This window comes from Oryzias melastigma, linkage group LG6 (genome assembly GCF_002922805.2).
Source record: "Oryzias melastigma strain HK-1 linkage group LG6, ASM292280v2, whole genome shotgun sequence".
Taxonomy (NCBI): Eukaryota; Metazoa; Chordata; class Actinopteri; order Beloniformes; family Adrianichthyidae; genus Oryzias; species Oryzias melastigma.
This window is the reverse complement of record NC_050517.1, coordinates 8,644,046-8,660,102: the sequence shown is the minus strand read 5'-3', so window position 1 is coordinate 8,660,102 and position 16,057 is coordinate 8,644,046. Positions and strand designations below refer to the sequence as shown.

Sequence of the window (16,057 nt, the reverse complement as noted above, 5' to 3'; positions counted from 1 at the left end):
GCTCTTATGGGGTCATAAATATTTAAAACCCGAATAAAACACTGAAAAATGTTGCTGTTTGGCCAAAAAAAAGTAAGGCGTGTTGGGGCGGGGCTAACATTAAGGACCAATCAAAATCAATGAGGCTGATAACTTCAGTCCTGGTGTGTTCACTGACTCTGAGAACTTGGATAATTGCATTCATAATTCGATGCCTGTATGTTACTCAATAAGATTGCGCTTTTAACGGGCTAAAACAGAGTTTTGGACTTGTGGTTTGTACGTGATAAAACTGTGCTTTTTACACCCGTCTAGGGATGACTTCAGACTATGATAGCACAGACTAAACAGCCATTTTCTAATCCTAATTGTTACAGTTCTAGGAGTCACCGGGACTGAAGTTGTCACCCTCCTCGATTTTGATTGGTCCTTTGTGTTAGCCCCGCCCCAACATGGCAGAATATTTTGAAACTGAAATTTTGAGTTTTGAAAACTGAGAAATTGATCTTTTGAAGCTGAAAATAATTAATTTTACTTTTGAATGGCAAAAAGTTTTGGAAATTTTATATTTTTGTGGCCAAACACTTTTTCAGAATTTTTTATTTGGGTTTCAAATATTTACGGCCCCAATTTGGCTCCACAGAAACTCCAAAATCCTAATTAAAAGATCAGTGGAAACACTTTCACAGTAGAGGATCAGAGTGGGACTATTTCCTTTCAAGCTCCTCACAATCGTTACATGAGTTCTGTCATCACATCCCAAGGTTGACAAAACAACAGGTTAAAGATTTAACAACTTAAATATTTACCTTTCTGTGTATATATGCTAAAATACATTCCATAATTATACAGAGATGCACCAAATAGGATATTTAATCAATGACTAATGCAACAGATCTTTTGGAACAAATCTTTTACTTTGTTTTTATTGCAGTTTGTTTGACGGTGAAGCCAATATCACTTTAATATTGATTCATGTCCAGGTCCTTTTTGTCCTTCCTGGGCTGCCATCCAGGAAGCTTTCAAGTGATTTCCTCAGGGAAATTCCTGCAGCAGACTGCTGCTTCCACTCGGAGGATGACTGCCCGCCCAGGCCTCCAGGATCTGATGGGGGGAAATCATATCTATGGATGGAGCTTCTGTCATCGTTTAATAGGGATCACTTTAGTCATAAGTTGGATAAAAATATGTAAAAGAGCAGAATAAATACTAAATATATTTATGTTAAATATCCCTACGTTCTAAAAATGGTTTAAATTAAAAAAAAAAATAGGGAATATCCCTATTTTTAGACTAGCATGTTCAAACTTTCTCAATTTTTTACACAACAGATGATCCAAATGCTGCACAAAGACAGTCACACTCCTGTTCTTGCTAAAGGGCACTCCAGCAGTTTTGCTGAAGTCACAGAACAGGTTCTGAGAGCTATGCTGTGGAGACGTCACATGTTAATGTTCGCACATAATTATACCTCTTGTTGACTCTGCAGACGGCAGCAGTAATTAAACTCACAATTCGGTTGGGCTGTTATGTGAAGCCTTGCTCACATTCCTGTTTTGACTTTTTTTTAAGACGCTTGCAAACAGTTTGTTCATCACACAGCAGCTAGAAATATGTGCGCTGAGCTGCACTGGAATGGAGCAAACACATTTTAGGGTGAGTTGTTTTTTTTTTTGGTAATTTAACACACTTTTTAGAAACAATTTGGCTGGAATTGTGTGTTGACACGTCTTTTCTGAACTGCTGTTTGATTCGGTCAGGTTTGACTTGTGTGGATTTAGAGCGGATGACTCTGTTTGAATGGGAATGTCAAAAAATGTCACACCCTAACTAGATTTGGCTTGCTTTCACACTGCACTCTCAAGAGTGTACCAATCTGTCGAAAAATGTCTTACTGTTATAGTTGATCAGAGCAGAATAATATCCCCAAACATGTTCAGGACAGGAAGAAAATAATTTTTTAAAATAATTTTTGAATCTTGTTTCTATGGAAAATTGTTATTAATAGTTTTTGTTCTCATTCTGGTGCTTGTGTCACTTTTTCTTTTGGGTTCATTTCTGTTCTTTGGTCTGCAGGATAATATGTTTGAATGAGGGGGGAATACTGAATTCCAAGAATAGAATATTCCTTGCAAGAAGATTGCGGGAAGAAAAAATAATCCATCCGAAAAGAGGACAAAACTTTCGGTTTGGATCTTTAGTCTGGAAAAGAGCTGGCGGACGCTTGCTGTTGTCGTAAAACCTTTCCGCCAATCAATAGGCTTCATTGTGAGACAACAGTAGCTCCGCCCTAACTGCTCCGTCACATTTTTCTATGGATTTACAACCAACGAGGGACCAAAAATTGGATGAGGCCTAACAGCCCCACCGCCCTGAGCACCCCCCATCTTGTCTGATCTTGGAAGCTAAGCAGGGTTAGGGCTGGTTAGTACTTGGATGGGAGACCGCCTGGGGATACCAGATGCTGTAAGTTTTAGGGCTGCACGGTGGCGCAGTGGTTAGCGCTCTTGCCTCACAGCAAGAAAGCCCCGATTCTAATCCCGGCTGGGGAATTTAGGACCTTTCTGTGTGGAGTTTGCATGTTCTCCCCGTGCATGCGTGGGTTTTCACCGGGGACTCCGGCTTCCTCCCATCGTCCAAAAACATGGCTCATAGGTTAATTGGTGACTCTAAATTGCCCCTAGGTGTGAATGGGTGTGTGATTGAGGCCCTGAGACAGACTGGCGACCTGTCCAGGGTGTACCCCGCCTTCGCCCAACCCCCGCGACCCCAGAAGGGACAAAGCGAACAAGAAAATGAATGAATGAATGGGCCGGCCTAATGCATCCATTTTATAATGGAAACGCTCAAAATAATGTACCGATCCGGTCGGTATAAAAGAGGGAAAAGTGGACTCTCAAAGGAACTGATCTCTGGTCCAGACCAATGATAGCAGTGTGAATGCACCCTGACAGTTCTTGGTTCAGTCGCAAGTAAACCTTATTGTAGACACCACACTAATGCAAATTTATTGTTTAGTAGACAAAGAAAAATAATGATGTCATATTTGTTCTGTAGGGTTAAAAAAATAGCCTACAATGTAAATCTGAATTTAATTCAAATCAAATATAGAAAAAGTTTGGAAAATACGTCAATTTTCTGATACCACTGGGTCCTTTTTCAGATCACTGAGTTGCTGGAGCCTAACCCTGTTACTGTTGGACGAAATGTGTTCAATTGTTTTTCTTATTAAAGTTTTTGTTTTTTGCTCAGTTTCTGCTTTAGAAAACACCACCCACACGGGCAATGAATGGCATTTATTTCCTGTGAAGTTTGCTCCACTCTTGACAGTGCAGTGTGAAAGTAACAAACTGCATGGAGTTGTTTCCTGAATCAATTCCAACAGAATATCACAGTAAAGATTATTTTACCTGAATTTATGACTCATTATTTTGAAAATTTTAATCTGACTTTATCTTAAAATAAAATAACTTTATTAATATAACGTCTTTTTATTGAGTTTTAGGCGTTTTACATTCATTTTTTATGTAGTTCCATTTAAGAATAATTTAGTTTCTTTCATAATTTTCACTAAAATAGAACATATATTAGTGTTTATCTCGTTAATTATTTGGATGCACGTTCGTGTGTTTGGATTGGGGGTGGATGAGAGGATTGGCCACGCCCTTCCCCCTTCGTCATCCCTTCTTTGAGTGACAAGAGCCGCTATCAGGTCTACGTTTTCCCGTTAAAAAGAAGGAAAAATAGCTCATTCTTCAGTTGAAAACAATTCCAGTGTTTTTCCTCGAGGTTCCCCTCTGCATTCACCCCCACCCGCCTCCCTTCTATAAAGCTCCCACCCTCCTCCCGCCGTGCACGCGCCTCGCGAGCACGGCCGCAGTCCTGGCAGAGAGAGAGAGAGAGAGGCAGCGGAGGAGGACACAAACACCGCGGCACGCCGAGAGGAAAACGGACGCAGCACGCGGAACCGAGCGCGCGGGTCGGCCTGAAGGTCGGGGTGGGGACGTACTGTCGGACGGGCAGCTGGACTGTTAGCGGAGGAGGCTCACGGTTCGCCTGGCTTTCCTCGTCAGAGAAAGAAGGGTCTGAGCCGGGGAGGTTTCCGGAGCAGCAGACTGCAGGAGGCGCGTTGGAGGAGGAGGAGGAGGTGAGCTGTCCGCTTTTGCACGGCTGCGTGTCACGGTTGTAGCGCTGTCAGTGAAAGGGTAGATGGACGGCGCCTGTCACGGTGCGGCCGTCGGCTCCCGCAGAGGGGAGGCTGGATGTGTGTCACGCAGCGGGAGGCGGCGGGTTAGCCGGGACGCTGACAGGGACGTTCAGGGCTGGAGCCGCGCTGTCGCAGTGTATGTGTCTGTATGTGTGTGTAGCTGCGGAGCTTTGTTCCAGCGGGTGATGGTCAAATGGAGGCATTTTCTCTCATATTAGGAGTCCGGGGGCTGCTTACGTCATCGTGTTGACTGTTGACAGAAACCATCGGGGGTTTTACGTGTCTGTTAAAATGATCAACACGCGCACACTCACGGTTCTAACAGTTGTTTTCTGATAATGGGTCAAAATATTAGCTGGTTTCAGGTCATATTTAGCCATGTCACCTGTCTGAAACTGTCAAACTGCCTAATATAATAATTAAAATAATTGGAATGGTCGAGACTCAAATATAAGAGCAGCTCAATGCCAAATTGGGCAATTTACTGTATTTAGGCGGGCTGTTATTTGATTCTATTCTTGGGGGTATTAATATATTTATTACTAATTTCAAAGATAACATGTAAAAACTGGTGACCTAAAATAAATAAATTTTGGCTTTTAAACACCCACTCTGATGAAAATTGTATGTATTAGCATGTTTTTGTGACATGTTTCTGATAAAAACTGACATATATTAGAAAAATTAAGCTCAAAATTGCATTTGAGTATATTTGTTTTATTTAAATCATTGAGAATCAGGAGCACAATCAAAAATTCAGTTTGAAAAAGATCGTATCTGTGACTGAAAATACACTGGACGGGCCATAAGCTCCCTATTTGACGACTACATTAATATACGTCTTCATTTACCTTGTTTGTGCTGGCATCTGGCTCAAAACTGTACGGCTGGATAGTGAAGGACTATAAGCTTGCAGGAGAGCGTGTAAAAGGATGATGGGAAATGGGGGTAGACTTACTGCCCGCCAACCGTCCCGCCCACAACTGTGAGACGAATTTCTAATAAACTGCTGCTTTGCAGAAACTGTCTTAGAAAATGACATGGGTTATTTTGGCTAAAAATGGCATAATCATAAAATAGATTAAAAGATGATTGGAGTGGGTCTTTAAATATTAAATACTGCTTGCTTTACTAGCTAGCATCAGCAGAGTTGTAAGAAATGGCATAAAAGGTAAAAAAAAAATTGTTATTAGGGCTGCACGATATAAAAAAAAAAAAAAAAACTTGTGATGGGAAATATTAGTGATTAATAGTGCAATGACGGTATGACTTGCGACTCATAAACTAATAGCAAAAACAACTAATACATAATTTCCATAAACATCAGTAGAACTCGTATTGTACTCCAAATTACCTGCATCCACTTAGGAGGCGGGCGCCTAACTTAAAAGGACTCTATCTGATTGGGAAAATGGATACATTTTTTTTATTTTATTTTTTTAATTCTTGAAGCTGTCATTAAACTACTTAGATGTGTGTTAACATTTAACACAACCATCTCTCAGTTTTATGAGATACATGTATTGCACAGGCCAGTATTACGATAATGATAAACTTGCCATTTATTTTGCATGCCTTGTTCTTATGAATTGATACTACAATAGTGTTTAACCCATTATAAACCAAGAGGTTAATGTTCTAGTAGTAGTTTAAGAGTGTTTGTTCAGTTCAAATCTTTACTTTGATTACATTCATAAGCTGAGTGAATGCTGTAGTTCTGGACTAAATGGTGTTTTTATTAACGTTTTTACTAAATCAAAAATTAATTTAAGATCATAATTGTTCTGCAAGGCATTATGGGAAAATGCACATGCCTGCTCACAATGAAATGAGACACTTCTGTGTTACTATTTTGCTGTGAATGCTTGCTTTATTTTTTGTGATTTAAAAAAAAGGGGAAGAGCAGCACTGAAGAGGCTTTTATGTTTTACGTTTTTATACTTTGCGTGTGAGCTCACAGTTGGTGGAAACATCCTGACATGTTAAAACAGGCTTTTAATGGATTGGGTCAGTCCCGTCCAGCCAACAAACGCCCTCCAGGTTTCTGTCCATGTGTCCAAAACCTGCATTCCCAACCCCCCACCTTCCCGCCTCCTCTTGAGTGACGAGTCCCTGCTGGCCCATGGCAGCCTAAAGGCCACAGCGATGGCTGTCTTTTCAGGAACACAGATAATGAGTTCATTATTTGAAAATATCGAAACGGTGATCGGACCTCGCCACCTCTGGGTGATCTGCGATGGAGCTTCCCTCCCCCGCCGCTCTGGTTGCGTCGCTGGAGAATTCCCTCATTGCGGCGTCAACTCAGCTGACATTTCATTGAAGCTGTTATGTAAGTGGCGAAGCCCCTGTGAGCAGAACTGAGGAGAGATGGCTCTGACATCTCCAGCTGCCCCGGCGAGCGCACTCGTGAGCGCAGCAGAGATGTTTGGAGCATGTGACAGGCAGAGGCATGGTGGCAGGAGGACAGCCACTCTGACTCCGTCACAGGCTGCAGTACTGCTGCAGCAGCAGAATAATCCCGGAGAGAGGGTGCAGAAAGGAACAATCTTTTGAATAATTGATGGGAGCTCTTTGAAAACTCTACAGATGCCTTTCAATGTGTCATTTTCTAAAGGTTTGGCATGAACTCTCGTGGAGTCTCGACTCCAGCGTTGACAGACCTGCTGCACCTTCAGCATTTATCTTGTCAACTGTGAGAAACTCCAGAAGTTTTTTGCTGCTTCATCTCTTTATTTTGTTGTTTTTTCGCTCAATTCCAGAAAATACACAAACAAAAACTTCACCAAGGTTCATTTCTACAAGCATCTGGGTTGCAGTTTGTTGCACTAAAATCATTTTGATCCATTTCTATCTTGGGTGTGTGGTGGAGTTGTCTGATTCGGTTTCTTCTTGATGACTGCCGCGTTCATGCCTGAGCTGTGGAGCTGCACTGGCATCTGCAACACTCGAGGCGCTGTGTAAGATGAAACCCTGATGAGGTCAGCGCCTCGCATGCAGTACAGCGATATGCATCGCTCACCTGGTGCATTTATGGAGCCCTCCATAATGTTGGTAAAAGAGATGTATGATTTTTTGTTTTCTTCTTTTTTGAGGAGACCTAATGTTTTACACTTAAAGACTCTAACTTAAGAGACAGGTCTGCTTTATATTTACTAATTGGTTAATTGACAGAGGAAAAATTTGAAAATGTATTATTTTGTCCCTGTCTTGATACCCTATTTGTTTGCCCCTCTTAAAATGTTATTACATTGTCAAAAATAACAAGAAAATGTAGAAGGCATTTTATGAACGAACATCTTTGCTATTATGGGGGTGGCTGGTGTGCAGAGGTAGAGCAGTCAAACTCTGACTGAAGTATCACAGGCTCGGTTCCCGCCCTGCCTTGCCCATGTGTTGAAGTGTCCTTGGACATAACGCTGAACCTCATGTTGCTCCTGGTAGTTGCAGGTTGGCGCCAATGCAAGGCAGCAGTCATGAATGTGTGCGTGGGGTTATGGGACAATGACTGTAAAGTGCTTCAGGCCTTCAAGGAAGGTAGAAAAGCACCGTATAAGTATACGCCTATTATGGGAGCAAAATCCAGACTTTCATGGACCTGTAAGAAAAAAAAAAAAAAATGCCATTGTCTCCAAAGATTATAACGCATTACATCAAAGTCGAGCTTTTTGTGTTAGGTGACCTCCTATAGTATCTAGCATCTCTATTGCATCAAATGTACGTTTTGTATTTTAGAGGGGGACTTGCTGGCTTGTTTGTAGTCTCTCATTTGAGGTCATAAATAAATGGTGTTGTTCACCTTTGGGCTTATCCCTTTTGGGGTCACCACAGCGAAACAGCATCCACTGTTTTGCATCAGTGATTTGGCAGAGATTTTACGTAGGATGCCCTTCCTGACACAACCCTGTATTTGAAGGGCACAGGGACCCATTTAGGCAGCAGCGTCAAGGGTCTTACCAAGGGACCCAATCTGGGTGGAGATCAGTGGACAGGTCACAAATAAATGTAGAATATTTTTTAGGATTTTATGGCAAACTTCTGAGTTCTTGGTTTCTTTTACTGCTCTAAGTCTGTTTGTTCCTGAAAGAACAACCCAGCCCCTGACCATCACACTACCACCACCTTATCGACTAAGGTTCTTTTTCTGGAATGCTACAACACTTTCACCTAAGATGCCTAAAAGCTAAACTTTTGTCTTGGTCTAGAAGGTTTTCTCAAAAGTCTTGGGGATCAGTATGAAGTTTTATGGTAAGACTAAAGCCACCTGACTCTTTTTGCTTTTTGACTTTAATTTTAACATGATTTCTTCTTTTGCTCTGATGGATTCCTGAATTCTGACCACGTAAAATCTGTAGTTCTTTGGATGCTGTTGTAGCGTCTTTTGTGACCTCTTGGTTGAGTTGTCTTGACCTTTTGAGGTGAATTTTGACCTGTTCATTTCTCCTTCAAAAATGTGTTCTCAGCATTGAGGAACATTGGCTCTCACAGGGGTTCTCTGGAGCCCCAAGACTTCAGACTTTAACATTTTCCAGACAGACATATTTCTCAGTTGCTCTAGAGCTGAATTTCTTGGAAACACAGCTTGTTGGAATAAAACAGTTCATTGTGGTTGAACCATTTACACGTTCAACAGGATTTACAAGAGCCAAAGTTTAGCAATCATACTTGCATTCAGTTAAAGAAAAAATGCATACAGTTGCATTCACCAGCTGTCTGATTTTGTTTCACGACTCACGAAACCACATTCTTTTACGAAGTGGCTAAGACTGTTAGATAAAACAGTTTTTTTAGTCTGTTCTGGCTTTGTTTGACTTATATCACCTCCCTGGTGGTAAGAGTTGAAACCGATCGTGTCTGGTGTAGGATGTATCTTTGAGGATGCTTTAGGCTTCGACTCTTGTGTTGTGAGAGGGCAGCCGACAGTCTTGTGTGTTATGCTTATGACTACCCTGTTGCATCACTGCAGCAGGTGAACCATATGCCAATACAGTATATTAAAATGCTCTTCAGGCTTTTTTTAGCAGCTCAGATATGTTTGTGCTCCAAGTCAGGTCCTCCTCTGTCTAGACTCCCAGAAACCAGAAGTCGGTTACCCTCTCTATAGAGTCCCCAGTGATGGAAAGGGAGGTTATTCTCCTTGCACCTCCATGACAGCCTCTTCACCTCGTCCCTATAAGTTTATGGGTGTAATGAGTGTAGAGCAGAGGGATCAGAACACAGTTCTGTGGGGAGCCGGTTTTGAGGATTAAAGGTATAGAGTTGTGATGGCCCACTTTCTGACAGTGATGAGACAAAACTATTAGTCCATGTGCAGGTGGATTATGAAAGCCCCCAAGTCCTTAAACTTAATGTCAACTACTCTGGTGGAAGGAATGATGGTAAGCACCAAGCTATAATCCACAAAGAGCATCTGGACGTAGCTCCCCTGCTTCTCCCTTGGGACTGTGCTGCATGGAGGGTCTTCTGAGGATCTGTTTCCCCCTGTAGACAAACTGATGTGTACTGAAGTTTGGTGGCAGGAATAACATCACATGACTTTGGACCAGTTTTTAAAAGTATTTAATTCTATTAGTGAGAGTGGAAGTAGCCAGTAATCACTCGGGCTCAAGAATTTTTCTTTTGGTAATGGGATCATTGTGGACAATTTGACACAATGGGACAGTGGACTTGACCTGAGATTGTTTTGGTCACTTGAAGATGTGGTTTGTCAGGAAAGCCTTCAGGTCCACAGGCTCTCCAGACCTCAGTGTTTTGCCTAACTTCTCTCCCTTTGACTATGAGGGCTTAACTGCTCTAAACCTTGCTGTGTGAGATTGCAGTCTCTTGTGGCGTCATCTCAAAGCAAGCAAGAAGAGGTTTAGCTTTTATACCTGTGTTGCATCGCCCTCGGTACATTGGGGTTGGTCCTAAAATCAGTAAGATTTTGGACTCACTCCCACACCTGGCTACTGTTGTTGCTGCCCAGATGATCCTTGATTCTCCTCTGATTATCCAGCTTGGCCTCCCTAATGCTTCAGGCTAGCTTGGACAGCAATGCATTGGTCCCAATTTCGAAACCTGAAAGGGGAGGTTCTCTCTAGGTAGCTGCTTGACCCTCCAGGGCTTCCAGAGCTTCTGGCACTTCGTGGATCTGACCGTTAGAGCACAGATCGGCAGCAATGTGCACCGCCATCTTTGCTCTTTGAGATGCATGGTGTTCTCATAGTGAGCCTTGTCATTGAGGATCTTCTGGGGTATTTCTTACGTCTGGCAAGTCCCATTTAAGGAGATATGTGACAGGAATCAGGTGCGAATAAAGAACTTGTATTTCAATTTCTAAAGACGCCACAAGTTCTTTAAGCAAGAAAGGGCTCTAACAAAAAACAGTTCCTTCTACAAGTGTATAATTCCCTTTACTCGTTTGATCTCTGCTAAGTTCTTCAATATTTGATATTTTTGGGATGAGGGCAATGACTGATTTACAGCACTCAGAGAATGTGTGAAATGACTAAATGGAGCTGAACGTTTGAATATTTTAGATAGAAAGTGGAACAGGCTTTAGCAAAAACCTTTTAGTGAAGAGTTCAGCTTTAAAAGATTGGCATTGAGTCTGAGAGTGAAGCTCAGCTGGATGGAACCGGAGTGTGACAGAAATGTCACCAGTTTTTATTTGCTTGCAGTCAAAGATCAGGACCATGAATGTTAGCATAAGCGGAGATCTTCAGAGATACTTGGGCTCAGCACACTCGCTCATGGAGATGTATGCAGGAATCAAGCTTCAGCTGAAATATGACTAAAACGTTTATGCCAACAAGCATCAGGTTTAGGTTGTTGTATTTGTTGATGGGGATGAAATCACCCAAATCATTTTTTGTAGATGAAACAATGTAATTTTCTTTCTTCTAATCCTTTCTGGTTATCATGTCTTTGTATCGGTCATATTGCTCTCAAGCGTCATTCTTAAATCCGTTTTTGACATTGTCGCCCTTTGGCTGGATGTAGAGGCTGAGTCAGTTCTGATTCAGTGCTTCTGCTGCGGTCACCCGGTGACCTTCTGCGGCTTGCATGTCAGATTGTAGCTGCACACACATTCGGCAGGACTATTGGCATGGACCAACCCAGTTCCTCTTTCCCTCCCAATTGCAGAGAGCTCTCTGTTTACACTCTCTTCTATTGACTTACAGCTCCCAGCCCCCAACCTAACATTAACGGTGGAGAAAAAAATTGCAACCAATATTGGAGCTATCCAGTAGGATAGTTTTGAGTCAGATACCAGCTTAGATGAGGAAAACGAAGACATACATGAATCTAGTCAGCAAGTGATTGCATCAGAATGAAGCAGGGAGTTTTTGCCCCGCCTAACGGATTTTCTACATAATGTATTTTTAAAGTGGCGTCTAAATATGTCCTTGATCGTCAGAAAAATACCCTAGAAACATGTTAAAAACACAGTTTTCATTGGAGTGGGTCTTTAATGAACAGAGATGGATACTGTAACAGCTCTGCACACTTCATATTGATCGATGAATCTTTCTCGCGTGTCAGATTTTGTAATTGGATGTGAAGTAACGCATTAAAAACAACAACAAAAAAGATCTTTGATATCATGGCTGCTTGTTTATATAACCTAGAACTGCCTTGAGGCAAAAAAGTATTTTAGATGATTTGGTGACTGTAAACGTAGTCTCCTCTGTGAATTTCTCAATTCACTTTCCCTTTTGCATCTTTGTTTTAGTCCTTCCACCTCACGTTGCTGTAGGCACAGCTTTAAACGTGTGCTTCTCCTTTTCCTGATAAACCTCCTTGGTGCAGAGGATCAGAGTTCTTGGTTTTGTATCTAGCAGCAGCTGGATCAGTTCCAGTGGCTTCACTTCAGGGAAGATCTTCATCCCCAGACATCCTGTTGGATGGAGTAATGCTGGCATGAGCTAATGGATTAAAAAAATGGGGGTGAAGTGGAATATTTCTGGAGGGTTTCCCTTAAAATTAACCGTTTAAAGCCCACTACGTTAAAGAATTGACAGAATAAAAAGAAAAAAAAATCTTAATTAAGATGTTTTTAAAGCCCCTTGAAATCCATAAAAATATCAATATCAATTTTTTTTTTTTTTTACAAAGATATAGATACGCGGTAACCATGATAAATTGGATGGTTTGGTTAATTTATGGCCACAACAATGTTTGTTTAAGATTCAAAAATATTGACATGAGTGTTTAGGAAAAAAGCATCTCAGATTTACTCCACACATGTTTAACAAGGTGTAACTGTATTTGAAAGAACTGTCAACAGTATTTGCATTATTTTTGAATATTTTTACCATAATATTTTGAAAAATATTTTAAAAAAACAGACAAAAGTTTTAAGATTTCATGGGAGCAGCCATTTCGAAATGTGCAGGAAAAGCCCTTCTACTGCCTCAAGTGGAACGATGATGAACTACAGGGGAAAAAAAAAACATGGACCAAGTTCCAACCATTAAGTTTTTAAGGAAAGTTTGGATCATGCTAATGAGATATTGGTCTGAAATGCATGTATCAAATATTATATAAATGGTTTTATAGGGTTAAAGATGCACCATTCAGAATTTTCTTACAGAGCTTCCTTTAAGCTTGCCCTCTGCTAGGTTTTAAGAACATTTTGATGCACCAAATGGAAATGATGTTTTTCTGAATTCCACATTATAATTGATAGGTTCACGTAACCAGAACTCCATCTGGAGTTGAGTTTTCTGAACATGATATGGGAACAATGAAGGAAAAGAAACTCAAAGGACGTGCGTCAGTGACTAAAGTATAATAGAAAAGTTTTCGACAGCCAGTATCCACATGTTTCTTGCCTTTTTCCACTTCTCTTTAGGATTTAATGTATTAAAATCATATCATTATGAAAGGGAAGGATGGCTGAGAAGGCATGAAAACTCACATTGTACAGACCTGGAATTTCCCCTCAGCCTGTCCACTTCGTCTTGTCCTCTTCTGGGTGGTTTAATGGTGGAGATCCCATCCACATGATCCACATGACAACCCCCCCCCCATTCCAGGCATTAAGCAGGGAGGCGTCTTTGATATGCTGAAAGCACCAACTGGTTGGAGGCAGATCCTATTTTCTGCAGATTGTGGTCGAGCAAAGGGGCTTTCCCATCACTGATCAATGAAACGCTGCTTTAGCGTTGTGTCTGCTTGAAAAGCTGCTCTTTGGAGGCCTTCTGGCTGGAGAACTCAGAGATAAGGTATGATGGGATGCTCCTAGTGTTTGCTGAATTAAATGTCACTACAGTTGCCTTGTGTTGATCAGAACACAGACATTGGAGCCGGCATCGACTGGCTCTCGGTGGTTTCAGGTGGCATGGATTTGCCCTGAGTCTGCACTGTTTGGCTCACTGCGTTAACAGCAGATTGATGGACCCGTGACTCGGACTGACGGATTCGGCTGAGGCAGCCCCTCCACTCCATAGCCAGAAAAACTCTTTCTCTTCTCGATATGGTTCATGGATATGTCGAAATCACACGTGTCACAGTTCAACCTGTGGTTTCCTTTACTGGCCCTCTCCGATCACCTTTTGATCTATTTTCAAAGCCTTCCCAGAGGTCTTTTAATACATTTTTAGCCAAAAAAGGTGTTGTTTACTAGGACAGCATCTGCAGAACCGCAGCAGTTTATTAGAATTTTGCCTTTGAGTTGTAGGCAAGACAACAGAGCAATCCCACCCCCCTTCCCCTTCCAATACAACAAATGCTAACATGGATCTAGTCGTCTACAAGTGGATGCATCAGAATGGAGTGGAGCAGGAAGCTTGTGGCCCACCAATACTACATCACAAATAAACCTTTTTTTAAACTGCATTTTTGCTTTTGCTCCTGATTCACAACTATTTGAAAGAAGAAACACAAATTCAAGCTAATTTTTTTATGTCTTTGAAAAATTCCACAAGAACATGTAGAAAAACACTATTTTCATTGACGTAGGCCTTAAAATGTTGGATTTTGTTGCTGCTCTCAGATTGCTGGTGACGATGCAGATTCCTGATAAAGGGTGCTGGAAGCAAGCCGGAGGAATTTGAATGCGCGCACAACAGGAAAAGCATGTGACCTGCGGCGTGCTCCTCTGCAGCAGCGTGCCTCTGTCAGGAGTGTGTGTGGAAGGGGGACAGTGGTGGCCTGAGCCGGAACAAAGCAGTCTGCAACCAGAGGACTTGGGTGTGGCTCGGCGATCCATCCGTCTGATCCGCTCAGCGCTCACGTTTGGAGTCCTGATGAATGTCCATTAACCCTGTTGAGTCTAAGCAGGTCACTCTCTTTGCTCCCATAGTAGTCGTGCAGCGTTTGTAACCGGATTTTCCTTGATTGAGGTAATTGAGTGTTGCAGTAAAATATCATTGATTCATCACCTTCCCATTAGCTTAACCTCTGGAAGCCACCCTGTGTTTTGAAACAATGCAAAGCATGTATATATGTTAGAAAATTAGCCTTTTTTTAAAGATGGGGTGCCGCTTTTTCTTCCTGACTTTTTTCCTTTGTGTCTCCTTCCTGACTATAAAAGCTTAGTCATTCTGCCAAGGTTGTCTGAAAGTTGCTCCGTCCTGCAGTCTGTCCTACTTTGTGGTGTGCAACTCTAAACTGGGACGACATGAGACAAATTTAGCAGGTCTGGGCTGGAGATTGTGTGGCTCCGAATCACACAGTGTGAGTCGTACAATGAAGCTTCCGGGACACCTGTCTCATTATCTTCCAGGTAGAGCAGTGATTGAAAGTGGAAGCTTTTTTTTGCGTCTTTTAAAGCACGTCAGATTGGTTTTAATGCTGGGGGATCACGCGCTTTTGGCCTTATGGACAAGCAAAGGCAAGTTTCGCGCTGAACCGAAAAGTTGCAACCACCCACTAACATCTGGCTTTTGTGTACTTGTGAGAGGAGGTACAATAGGAACTTAATTCCAGGTCATATGAATGCAGCAGAAGTGAAAATTTATCAGCTCTAACCACCTTTAATGACGGCAAGGAACAAAAGACCTACAACTTTTACCGTATGTGCAAAGCAGAGTGAAATGACCTCTAAAAAGAGAAATGCAGAGCTTTCTTTTGGAAAATGCTTCTTTTAGCATCATAGCAAAAACTGTTTTTTAAAATAAGGCGGTCTTATAAAAGTTTGTGTTTTGCCAATTATGAATAACTATAATGGATCAATTCAAACGTTGATGAGTCTGCAGGGCTGTTGGACTCCTGCAGACTGAAAGAGAACGACTTCTGGACATTTTTGGGAATTGTTTGCATTGTTGTAGTTTATTTTTGCCTCCATATTTCTTTTAAAAGAAAAAATGTTAACGATAAATCATGTGCATATTTTAGTTCATATGTAATGCATTTGTCACAAATTCAGGGAATGACCTGTACGGTGCTGTGAGTTTTTGGGTTGTTCAGGTCTCTGGAGGGTCGTAGACTGGTACGATTGTATCTGAAAGGGCACCTTGCAGTTTCATTGAGGCTTCTACGGTCGCCTAAAGGGAGGTCATGAAAATGGATCGTAGGATTTTTGTGGGTGTGGTAGGTGTTCTGTGAAGTATTTGTAGGTTACATGCACTTATGACATGTAGGTGTTATTGTACGGTACCCTTACGCCCGCACACGTGCTGGGCAGGTGATACTTGAGTACCTGTAGGATACAGACACAAACTATGCTCTGATTGTATAATTTCTTAACATCTGAAGCTACACAAAACATAAAACACATAATCAAGAATGCGCTACATGCACATTCTTGATTATGCGTTTAGCCCGTGGTGTTCACACTAGTTTGTTGCTACCTGATACAAGCATATGTCTGTTACCAACAGTTGGAAGGCTCTTGGTGTGAAATGTTGTATCAGTCCACATCTCATAAGTCTTGCTCAGCTCTATTAC

The 16,057-nt window shown here is 41.7% G+C and overlaps 1 protein-coding gene and 1 pseudogene across 6 annotated transcripts in view; both read left to right on the top strand.

Annotated features, from left to right (window-relative positions):
• Positions 1-2,333: 2,333 nt before the first annotated feature.
• LOC112141267 lies at positions 2,334-2,452 on the top strand (annotated as a pseudogene).
• A 1,265-nt stretch (positions 2,453-3,717) lies between these two features.
• The window catches only part of LOC112141239 (unconventional myosin-IXAa), a 132,221-nt gene continuing 119,881 nt past the window's right edge, over positions 3,718-16,057 (top strand). For 3 of the 6 annotated variants that reach the window (XM_036212248.1, XM_036212247.1, XM_036212245.1), the window contains exon 1: positions 3,720-4,126. The gene's annotated coding sequence lies outside the window, so the exon portion shown is untranslated. Of the gene's footprint in view, positions 4,127-16,057 lie in introns of all 6 variants that reach the window. The other 3 variants (XM_036212249.1, XM_024264336.1, XM_036212246.1) reach the window with 3 other exon arrangements.